This window comes from Coenobita brevimanus, chromosome 115 (genome assembly GCF_032717465.1).
Source record: "Coenobita brevimanus isolate Jiangsu-jjx chromosome 115, ASM3271746v2, whole genome shotgun sequence".
Taxonomy (NCBI): domain Eukaryota; kingdom Metazoa; phylum Arthropoda; class Malacostraca; order Decapoda; family Coenobitidae; genus Coenobita; species Coenobita brevimanus.
The window spans coordinates 21,484,613-21,496,626 of NC_137068.1; positions in this window are offsets into that span (position 1 = coordinate 21,484,613).

Consider the following 12,014-nt stretch of genomic DNA (forward strand, 5'->3'; position numbering starts at 1 on the left):
ACACACACACACACAGAACATGTATCCTTTTTACGTATTAATTTCGCAGTTACACACACACACACACACACACAACATGTATCCTTTTTACCTATTAAAATCGCAGTTACTTTCTCGTCCATGAAAATTCCTCTCATATAAAACCCACTCCCATATGTACGGTGACATTACACAGAAACATACCAAAAAAATTCTCTCTCTCTCTCTCTCTCTCTCTCTCTCTCGTTAATTTGATTTTTGCACTTTAATGTGTGTACTAATTAATGGGTAGGCACATTCACACCACACAGGCATTTGTATAATCAACACACACACACACACACACACACACACACTCCGTCGTCTTATTAGTTCGAGAAGCAACCCCAGTTTACATACAGATGATGCTGATTATGACGGGCGGGTTAGGCGAGAGAGAGAGAGAGAGAGAGAGAGAGAGAGAGAGAGAGAGAGAGAGAGAGAGTCATGCCTATTGACTGCACGAGGGCCATCACCTTCATCGTCGTCGTTGTCATCCCGACGCATTCAGTGAACTTGGTGATGTTCTGTAGAATCCAGAAAACAAGGAAAGGAAAACACGATACAAAAAGAGAATCATCAAAATATTCCCAGTGAAATGGTCCACACACTTGTCATGTACAATTAGTCCGCAGGTGGACTGTTGTGACACTACCGCACACTCCTAACCATCTGCATAGGTGTGTGTGTGTGTGTGTGTGTGTGTGTGTGTGTGTGTGTGTGTGTGTGTGTGTTTTAGGGGTGCATTTCTTGAAGAGATGTACTTGACATGTGTAAGAAATATAGTGGTGGTTGGAGCCCCAGGGCCATCTAGACATAACCCAGTGGACAGCAGGAAACTAACGCTGTAGTCCACCATCTTCCTCTCGGGAGGTGGGGAGGGGAAGGGGTAGTTGAGGTGCGTCTGTGCATCAGGGCAGGTCCTCCGACCAGGACAAACCTTACTCCGCCAGGGATTAACAACTACTGTTAAGCTGTTTAGAAAATTTGAAGCGTTCTGAGTATAATCTTCAGACTTAATTAACACAGCCCCATCATTACGAAGACGTTTTTTTTATTATTCTTAGAATATTAGTAATTTTGTGAGATGTTTTCAATGTTTTTTTTTTTTTTTTTTTTTACCCTGGTGTGTCTGGCCGAGCAGACTCATAGACCACAAGCAAGCAGCCGCCTGATGACAGACTGTGCGTCGCCCGGGTCAGAAAAGAGTTCGTCCACATGGCGAAGTGCTTAAAAATGAAGGAGACATAACCCTCAGAAGGATGAACTACGTTTATGAGATACAAGTAAGTAGAAGTCTCATTCAGGACTGGAGTGGTGGTGGTGGTGGTGGTGGGGGTTAAGACATAAGTAAAGTGAATCTTGCTGATGATCATTAAAGAAAGTAAAATCACCAGACTCAGTTTTGCAGCAATCTGGGATCTGCTTCACGTATTTTCATACAACAGATTCGTTCTTTAATTACAATTTGCCATGGAATATTTGTCGGTATGATATATAAGATAAGCATGCTGGAGTGTGCAGGGTTATCAGTGTATATATGTTTTCCTCTCTCTCGCCAGCACCGCCAATACCTTGGCCAGCCTCTTGCAAAATACTCCAATCTGCCATTATCACACCTCTATGACAGTGCCATTATTGACGTAACGTCTGCATCTTGCCATTGCAACCATTGCCAGCACCTCAAACATCTTGCCCAGTCTCTTGCAGAATCCGCCAATCTGCCATTATGACACCTTTATGGCAATACCACTGTTTCCCTAACACCTGCACCTTGACATTACAACCCTGTGCATATCCATCCAGGCCTTAACACCTCAGCAAGTTAGTGTCTGATCACACCGATACCAACACAAAATTATTCACATGACCCAGGGAACAAATACACACACACATCGATAATTTATGTACGTGTAGGAAAGGGAGGAGGGAGGAATGGAGACGGAAATATCACCGAAATTACCAGAAACACTACAGCCAAATTAATGAGTAGATATTGGCGTTAAATAAATACAGGTGGTGTAGTGGGTTAGGGCGCTACAGCTGGATGTGACTTGGAAGGGTTTACATTGCAGATATGACTGTGACTTATTGCTGTCCTAATGCCACTCTGCAAAGCCAGCCTGGTTACCCTCACCTTATATCACGGCACTGAATAGCCCACACCTGGCCCCTTACCCTCCTGATGGGACAAAGACGATTGTAGGGTAGGTAGACTAATGAACTAAATAAAAGATAAATATGTAACTTAGAAAATATAATATACGTAAAGTAATAAAAATAGTGGTGTTGGATGTCCATGCTGCGCTTCCTTCCAAGATGGTGGACATCAGTGATTCTTAACCCTTTCCATCCAGTGACTTGTGTATGGATTTAGTGTTGCTTCCTCCACACGATTTTATTATTTAGCTTTGACCACAGTTGGTGAAGGGAAGGTGTAGGTGAAGGCGGTATATAACACCTGGAACTCTGTTTACACCAAACAAAATGTAATTGTCGAAGTTAGCAAAAATAAAATGATAAACACGACCACGGATTGTAGGGGTTAAACGGGGGCGCGGCTCCCAAGGGGCAGCTCAGCAAGATTTTTGTGGGTGTGTGACGAGTCAGTGGAAAATGTTGACAAAATTTTTTACCACAACGAGCTGCGAGTTTTGGAAAATCTATCTATTGTCAGACTCCATAATCCCGTAAGGGGTGGCCACAAACAAAACGCCTCCATGTTGCCATGTCTCCCGCCATTTCACTGCCCAGCTCCCAGCTCACACCCCTCTCTCTCATATACCTCTCCACTCCATCCCTCCATCTCATCCTTGGCCTCCTCCTCCTCCTCCTCCCTCCCTCCACCTCACTCACATACACTCCTTGTCAGTCTTTCACTCTCCATCTTCTCCACATGGCAAAAAATAAATAAATAAATAAATGAATAAATAAATGTATAATCCAGTATGATTGACGTGACGTAAAAAAAAAAAAACACTATGAGAAGTAAAGACGCTGTGGACGTAAATGATACATGAACTGGTGAAGTGAACTGAAGGAAAGTACAGCTTACGTGTATATTCATTTGGCTGGTTACATACAAGCCGATTAATAATACCAGTGTACTCAGTTGTCATGTCAAAATACCAGTGTTACCTGGGTATTATGAGTGGCTTTCTACAGTTCGTATCGCCTCTCCCATTTAATTTGCACATTATCCTCTAATCCTTTCTTATGTGTATGATGTAAATTGTCAGTATTAAGGCGATATAAGGTGAAAATAAACCGCTAAGGAAGAGATGCTACGAATCCTCATCATGTATGATACTATACTTAGATACACTTAAATGTAATGCGAAGGTAATAACTGGTAATACTAAACAGTTAATAAACACAAATATTATGATACATGGGAGAAAAGTATTAGTTATGTGAGTGATAGATATTGATTTGTCAGCAATAAATATGGATACAAAAGCAGCTTCCTGATAAATAGGCTCTGAGTTACTGGTATGCACCTAAGCTGAGTTTTCATATAAAGTATAACACAAGACTTATATTAGGATGTCATTGGTTAATAACGTAATTTGTTATAAACCTGTGAATAAATGATAATGAGACTCATTACCTGATCGAATAAAATGTGAAATCTCAAACGTTGTGTAGAGTATTTGGCGAATTTTTGATGGACTCAGAGCAAACGCGTATAAGAAGCTTTAACAAGCAGTTGTAGTATTACTGAAGTTAGCTGAGGAAAATGCATTGGGTACCCGGAATTTATAAAAAAAACATCATACCGTAAAGAAGTTTGTGAAGATAATTTGTTAGGACCCCTTTTGTAATTCCCCAATTCCGGGCTGCCAAGTAGCGCATTCTAGGAACTTGAGATTTCATAACACATCATCCTCAGCTATTTAATTTTCCTACTACACCTAAGCATCCCATTCTACACTACCGATGTAATGTGTGTCGATATTAAATCTATATAAATAACACACACAGTATTAAGGTGCAGTGTGCAAAACAGCTTTAAGCAGTGTTACAAATCCTTCTGTGCTCTCCTTTGCCACACACTGGCCCAGTCCAGCATAATTACACTATTATCTTCCCCGCAACACCTCCCAGACCAAAGAAACACGTGGCAGTGGTTTTAGGGTCAAAAATACAATTTCTGTTGAGGAATTTCTAACCCTAAGTGCCCTGTTGCCTGTTGGCGTTAACGTGCACTTTCTCCCTCCATCTTGCCCCCCCCCCCCGTTTCCTCCGAGTTTCCTCTAGCTCTCGCCTCTACCTCTGTCCTCATACAACAGCCAATGAGAGCACTCGTTATGGAGGCACGTCAGACGGTCAGCCAATGAAAGGGCCGATCACAAACCACCAATCGTTAGATACCCCATCCTTACCTTTAACTCGTGAGCATCAGTGTTTTTGTTGCTGTGATCGGTGAGTGAGTTGACGGATGATTACCCAGTTAACGTTATGACGGTGTACTGTGCTACTTCTACGCACCCTGTCGCCAGTTAGTTAATGATAAATGTTCTGCGATTGACTTGAAAGAAAATAGTTTATATTGTGGCTGCAAATGGCCAGGAAGGTGCTTGAAGGGAGAAAGCACGTGATGGGCTGACGGAGTTGTGAGTGAGGCAGTTGTGAGGGACAAGAGAGATAATAGTGATGCCTGTATAAGTAAGGTGTTCAAACAACCAGCAGCTGCTTGTGTTGTTGGAACCCTGTGTCGTAATGGCTGTTTCTACAAAGTTTATTTTGTGTACCAGTGCAAAAGATTGGATTGATGGTGTATGTGCTTATAAAACCACCAGCCAGCACTCACCACGCCTGCATTCCACTTACACACTCCGCACTCGACGTGCACCTGTCACTGCATCATCTGCGTTATCGCGGTGAGTGTTGCTGAACGAATGATATTATGGGATGTTATTCTGTTGATTTATGACTGACTTAAGGCAGAATTTAGTTGGCGTCTTATTAGTACAGTACCATCCTATTCTCCGTTTTCGGACAAACAAGTGACTAGTTAAATGAACTCTTCATACTGTGCTGGATGGGAAAGCACGCCCACCCACACGTGGACTTGTGGGACAAGCAGAGTACGTGCTTACTTATTTGTAAGATATTTAAAAGTTTAAAGAGACGTAGGACCTCGTGAGAGCAAGCGGATTATAAAAGTTAAAGGCATCTCGATATTTGCCTCCCGGGCTGCCGTGCTGGGAGTGGTAGCTCGCTCCTGTAACCCTAGCGGGGCTGTACAGTCCAATACAGGGCTTAGCTCGGGGGAACTCCAATTCGATATTTGCCTCCTCTGCCCCACCCCTGTTATTATAAATCTTACCATGATTACCAGTTTTATTAAGATTTTACCAAAACATATTGACTGAATTAATGCAGGCTTATTCAGAAACGATACTTAGACAGCCATAAGTCTGTTACTGTTAAGAATCATGCCATAGAGTGTGAAAGCAAGAGGAGGAAGCAATAGTGGCGCTCCCTCTCCCTCCTTCCGCTTTTACCCCCTTCCTCTCTCTCTGCTCTTCCTTCCCTCCCACTCTCCGCTCATACCCCCTACCTCACCCTCTGCTCTTCCTTCTTCCCTTCCTCCCTCCGCTCTTCATTCCTCCCTCCTACCTCCTCTCTTACTGCCTCCCCCTCTTCGCGCTTCATTCCTCCCTTCACTTTTATTGCCTCCCCCCTCCCTCCACTCGTATTGCCTCCCCCCCCTCCCTCCACTCGTATTGCCTCCCCCCCCTCCCTTCACTCGTATTGCCTCCCCCCTCCCTCCCCATTTTTACCCTTCCAAGTTCCAACTTGTTTAAAAGATCATTGAGTGAAATTAAAATCTCATTCATAAGTATTACTCCCAAACATGGTGTATATCTCAAATGTTAATCTTCATTCGCATATCTTTTACCTACCAGACATGCTTTTATAATAATCCATGTTGATGATTTACGGTACCTTGATTTGAATTTTACTGATGATAGTATGAGTTCTTGTAATTTTATTCGTCTTACTCTCCCTTTTTTGGCGAGTTAACGGGTTTTTACATGTGAGTATATGGTATGTGAGCCCATGGGTCACATTTCCCAGCATTATGTACGGTGATGCCATGTACCCCAACATATCGTCTTACCACATATCTCATTATGCAGTGTGCGGTATGCCGCATACTCCAGCTTTGTACAGTGTACCATGTACTTTTGACTGTCTGGTGTAGCCACATAATCCAGAAGTGTTTGCAGTGTTGCCACATATACCATTATTAAAAGGTGCCACATACTCCAACATTATCCACAATTTTGCTTTTGTAACATTACCTGTGGTGTTGCTAAAATACCCGTTCAGAGGACATGAATCCTGATCTGGCTCTGAATGTTGGCTACTGGACCGCTGCTGGCCCGTGCATGGTTTTAAAAAAATTGTCAGGGTTCAGAATTTTTTTTACATATCGGTACATACATACATACATACATACATACATACATACACACACTCAGCATCTGTAGTATAACAAATCTAACACCAAGATATTTTATGAATGTACTTGTAAGTTATAGGTGGCTAAATCCATTAACCTTTTCATGGTGGGGAGAACTCTAGGAAAATACAGGTCAGGGTGAGCATGAAGTAAAAGACTTAAACAGGGAGTAAAGTGGTGAAGACACAAAGGTATGGGATGAAGGATAGAGGGTGGCCACAGAGGGTAGGTGATCCGTCAGCGTCACTGGGCACAAAAGGACCCTCACATGGGGGTGGGTGGGGGGCTGGGTGGATGATCTGGTGCTGGTGAAGAAGGTGGCGCTGGTCAGGGAGGAGGAAGAGAGTGGGAGGAGGAGAGGAAGTAGCCGGATACTGTGGGAAAAAGAAAAGAAAAGGAGGTTATGGTGATAAATGAGTGTAAAGCCTTGCATTACTGCATTATTCAAGGTGAATGAGTGTGAAGGTGTGAGTCAACCCATTGCATTGTGTTGCGATGGTCAAGTGTCTTGAGTGTACAGTTGTAAACCCAGCCCCTTGTGGACATTTATGGTGGCCACAGGTAGTATGTCCTTCCATATACTCATACTGATGATATACACACACTGACGATACACACACACTGACGATACACACAAACGGTCCTGTTACGACACTTCCATTTTAACCATGTAAAATCCTTTACCAGATACCTCTTCCCTGCGTACTTTGCCATTATGGGAAAGTGTTAATTCTCACTATCACTCTTCCGAACAGAAGGTCGAGTCCTGCAGTGGGCCTCATACATTGTGTTACAACACTGTACAATCACAGTACAGTAGTTGTAGAAGTACAAGTCGTTTCCTTTGCATTTGTTACCTCCGCCAAGGAGGTTATGTTTTTTGTCGGCGTTGCTTTGTTTGTTTGTCAGTTCGTTTGTCTATCTCTTAGCAACTTTATTCAAAAAGGTATGAACGGATTTTGATGAAATTTTCTGGAAGGATGGGCCATGGGCCAAGGAAGAAATGATTAAATTCTGGGGCGGATCCGGATGTGGATCCGGATCCTTTTTTAATGGCAATGGCATTGGCTCAGGTATGCGCTGTTAGTGTTTTTTCTAGTTTCATAATACGGTTATCAAAACCCTGACCTCATGAGAATCGTTTATCTGTCTCAGTTTACAACCAAAATAGTGACTATATCATGTGTCCTTCCCTAAAATTTTGTCCACAAACATCGTATATCCAGTCTTTGCTAGGACAAAATGGGCGATTTTTTGGCCGTCCTGTGCAACAAACTCGCGGTCCTTCCAGCATTTCTCGCCACCAAGGAACAGTATTACCTGACTTGTTTTTACACCACGGCGACGAAAAGTTAGGAGAGACAGAGAAAAGGAGAGGTGAGAGGGAGAGAGAAGGAGAGAGTAGGTAGGGAAGAGGAGAGGAGCAATGAGGAAGGAGGGAGAATGGAGGAATATAGAAGAGGGAAGGGAAGAAAGGATGAGAGGAGGTAGAATGGACCGAGAGAGAGAGAGAGAGAGAGAGAGAGAGAGAGAGAGAGAGAGAGAATTTTAAAAACAGAAAAGATAGACAAAGGGAACAAGAGAGTGACCCTATTATCAACAAAGGTGAAGCTGAAACGTTCCTTAAATTGTTCCACGAGAGGGCGCTCTCTCTCTCTCTCTCTCTCTCTCTTCTCCCCTTCTCCTTTCTCTCCCGTTTCTTTCCTCTCTCAGATTCCCTGTCTCAACCCATCTCTTCATCATCCGCTCATTGCTTCATATATTATCCACTTTCCTCCACCTTCCTTCTCATCCCTTTCCATCTCGCCTTCCCTCTATACTCCCTCAATTTCTCGCCTCCACTTCTTCCCCCTCCCTTCCCCTCCACTTCCTTCCCCCTCCCTCCCCTTTCACCTTCTCCCTCCCTCCCCCTTCACCACACCACAACCACACTGACATCAGTTTCACAAAGTGCCTGATTTGATTGCCTCCTGTGTCCTCTTGTCTTCCTCCTTCAATGTTTTCGCCATCTTCACTCTCCCTCTCTCTTTTCTCCCTCCTCACTTTCCCTTTCCCTTGCACCTTAACACTCTGCCACTACTCTCTCCCTCACTCACTCTCTCCTCCCTTTCTTTCTTCTTCCAGTTTTCCATGGATCCTTTCGTCCTCTCTCTCCCTCCTTTCCTCCCCCCGATTTCCATCCGTCCTTTCATCACCTTTCCTCTTCCCTCTCATCCCCCAATCCCTCCACACCACCTCCACACAGTTTCACACACTACTCGATTGGATGCCGTGGCCTGAATCCCAAATGAATCCTTACCTCAATACATGAGTTACCCCTCCACCCCCCTCACTCCCTAACCCTTCTGCCCTTCCCCACGACCCTCCCTACTTCCCCCCTCCTTCCTCGTTTCAACAGAGCCTGGTCGTGCTATTAATTTCTTGCTGCAATGAAGGGATTAATCACACTAGCACGAGACGATTTTATTCAGCGATTTTATTCACTTTTATAAGGGAAAGAGTTGATTTAGCCGGTGACGTATTTTATATTATTTTTTACTTCCAGACGATTGTATTTAACTCAGGGGAAACTTTTCAGACTAGAGGGATCACGATACACCACAACTCATCTCACTTCGTCTGTGCTAAAGAATATAGTCTAAGAAAAAAAAAAAAGTCTTGTAAGCATCATCATTCTGAAAAGTGTACATAAAGGCAATATATTGGTCTTGAAACTAACGCACCATAACTCATCCCATGTGACGCTAACAACATACATATATCAATGCCGTGATCCACGTGAATACAGTTGGCATCAGTCATCATCATCATCATCATCATCATCATCATCATCATCATCATCATCATCATCTGTACACACGAGTTGAGTAGGGCTGCTATCACTTGTTATCCTGGTGATGTATGACTGCTGTGAATAATCATGTATGGTAATGAGCTGAATTAGGCTGGTATCGCATCTGAGAGGGACGCCTTCACGCGTTGGCACCGGTATAACTGCCCGGTGATACAAACATCCCTCAACTCTTTCGCTGTCCACCGAAAGAGGATGGCAAACTACAGGACAGCCTCAGACTGTAGTCCACCTGGTTCTTTGGCAAGAATGACAACACCAGCATCAACAACAAGGGTGGAATATATCTTGTAACGGTGTGCAAAAGATTGTTTTTCAGTAATCAACCTTGCGAACGAGGTGAACAGGGTAGTGGTAAAATTGTATCAGTCAACTCATCCATTCCTTATACGTTGGTTTAGCTCTACTGTTGTCTCTGTCTGACGGTAACAACACAAAAATGTTAAGCCCTTCACCCTGGGGGTGTCTTTCATATTTTATTTTCTCTAACAACCTGACAACTTTGTATCTACTTTACATGAGACGTTCCCAGGCTGTTTGGGGTAGAAAGAATTCGTAAATTCATTTCCCTTTATAACAGAGTGTAAATATCCCCAGCCCAGTGCTATTTCCCAGCACTATTTCCACGTGCCTCGCTATTAAAGTTTCATCTCAGGCTCATCACGGCGTCGGCCACGTAATATATTAAGACTTTTTTCGCTAGTGACTCTGTGAAGCATTTTGCCAACGGGACATTGTGGCAAAAACTGTGACACTTTACCTGAATATTTACCTGACACGGAGACCAGGTGCACTTTTGACACAACAAATATATTACTTAGTTGTGGTGGCATGAAATTCGATTGAGTAGTAGTTATAAGGTGGGAATGAATCTCTTTGGTTACTAGTCACATAAGGTCTGTTTGACTACACCTGGAGAGAGTTTTCGAACTGAAGAAGTAATACACAGCCTTCAGTTACCCCTTCACAACAAGAGGCGTCACAAAAAACTGAATAAAACTGTCAGGAAGGATCAAGAATATATCATTATATTGTCACTGGACTGAAGGCATTAAAGAAAAATCCTTAATAATTAGAGTTCGGATAAAAGTGTGAGAGAGCGAAACAATAATGAAAATGGCAGTGACGTATACCAGGAAAAATAAAAAAGTAAGAAAATTAGTGAAAATGATAAACGAATGGTGAAGATCAAGGAAAGGGCAAATATGAGAGATGCTTGTGACATAGTGAAGAGGAAAGAATGTGAAAATACGAGAAATTGTAAATGAAAATGAGAACGGGAAGTTGAAGAAAGTGAAATTGTTAATAATGATATTGAGAAAAATAAAGTGGTGTAGTAAAGACGGTCAATAAAAGGAAACAAAATATTTTAATGGATTGGTGATGAAGACGGATTTTGGAAATAAAAGTAATGCATAACGAAAATGAGAGAGACGGGGAACGAATAATAGTGATTCCAACAAATAATTATAAAAAGGTATATATGAGAAGAGGGGAAGACAGTGAAATAGCATAATAATGTGAATGATGTGAATATAAGAGAATATGATCAACAGTGAGTTACATTGGTAAATTAGTGAAGAAATTACACGATTGAAAACGAAATAACAAATGAAAATGATGGAAAGGGTGGAAGCGAGTTGAACGAAAATTATTCAGATTAGAGAGGAAATTATGAAAAAAAAAAAAAAAAAAAAAAAAAAAATACTAAAAGAAAGAAAATGGTGAAATGAAATCACAAAGCTGTTTGCTATAATTAGGTTCCCGCAGTTTGTTTATACAGCGGAAAATTTGCTGTGATGGCGTGGTGGTGGAGGGAGAGAAGGAAAGAGAGAGAGAGGAAAGGAGAAACTGGACGGAAGAGACGGCGAGGTATGCAGAAGGAAGGAGGGGAAAAGAAAAGAGGAGATGAATGGAAGGGGAATGCGGGGAAGGAGATGAGGGAAAACAAGAAGCTGTTAGTAATGTGAAAAAACGGGAGTGAGATAGTAGGAAGTAAAGGGAGAGAGGGAGGGGGAGAGGGAACGAAGAGAAGAGAAAAGAAATAGGCGAGGTGTGATGGTGGGAAGTAGAGGGAGCGAGAAGGGGAGGGAGGGAACGGCGAGAGAAGAGATAGGAGAGGAGAGAGGGAACGAAGAGAAGAGAGAAAAAACAAGAGCGGAGAGAGAGAGAAGGTATAAAGAAGAGTTGCAATAAAGATAAGTTTGTGAAAAGCACAGGGTAAAGGGAAGAGGTGGAGGAGAATGTGGGATTGATTAGGGTAAAGGGAAGAGGTGGAGGAGAATGTGGGATTGATTAGGGTAAAGGGAAGAGGTGGAGGAGAATGTGGGATTGATTAGGGTAAAGGGAAGAGGTGGAGGAGAATGTGGGATTGATTAGGGTAAAGGGAAGAGGTGGAGGAGAATGTGGGATTGATTAGGGTAAAGGGAATAGGTGGAGGAGAATGTGGGATTGATTAGGGTAAAGGGAAGAGGTGGAGGAGAATGTGGGATTGATTAGGGTAAAGGGAAGAGGTGGAGGAGAATGTGGGATTGATTAGGGTAAAGGGAAGAGGTGGAGGAGAATGTGGGATTGATTGATCACAATAAGTTAAAAGAATTTGGCGGCGTAACATATGTCATTACCGCAGTGCATCAAGAGTAAAGCCAATATATATATATATACAAAGAG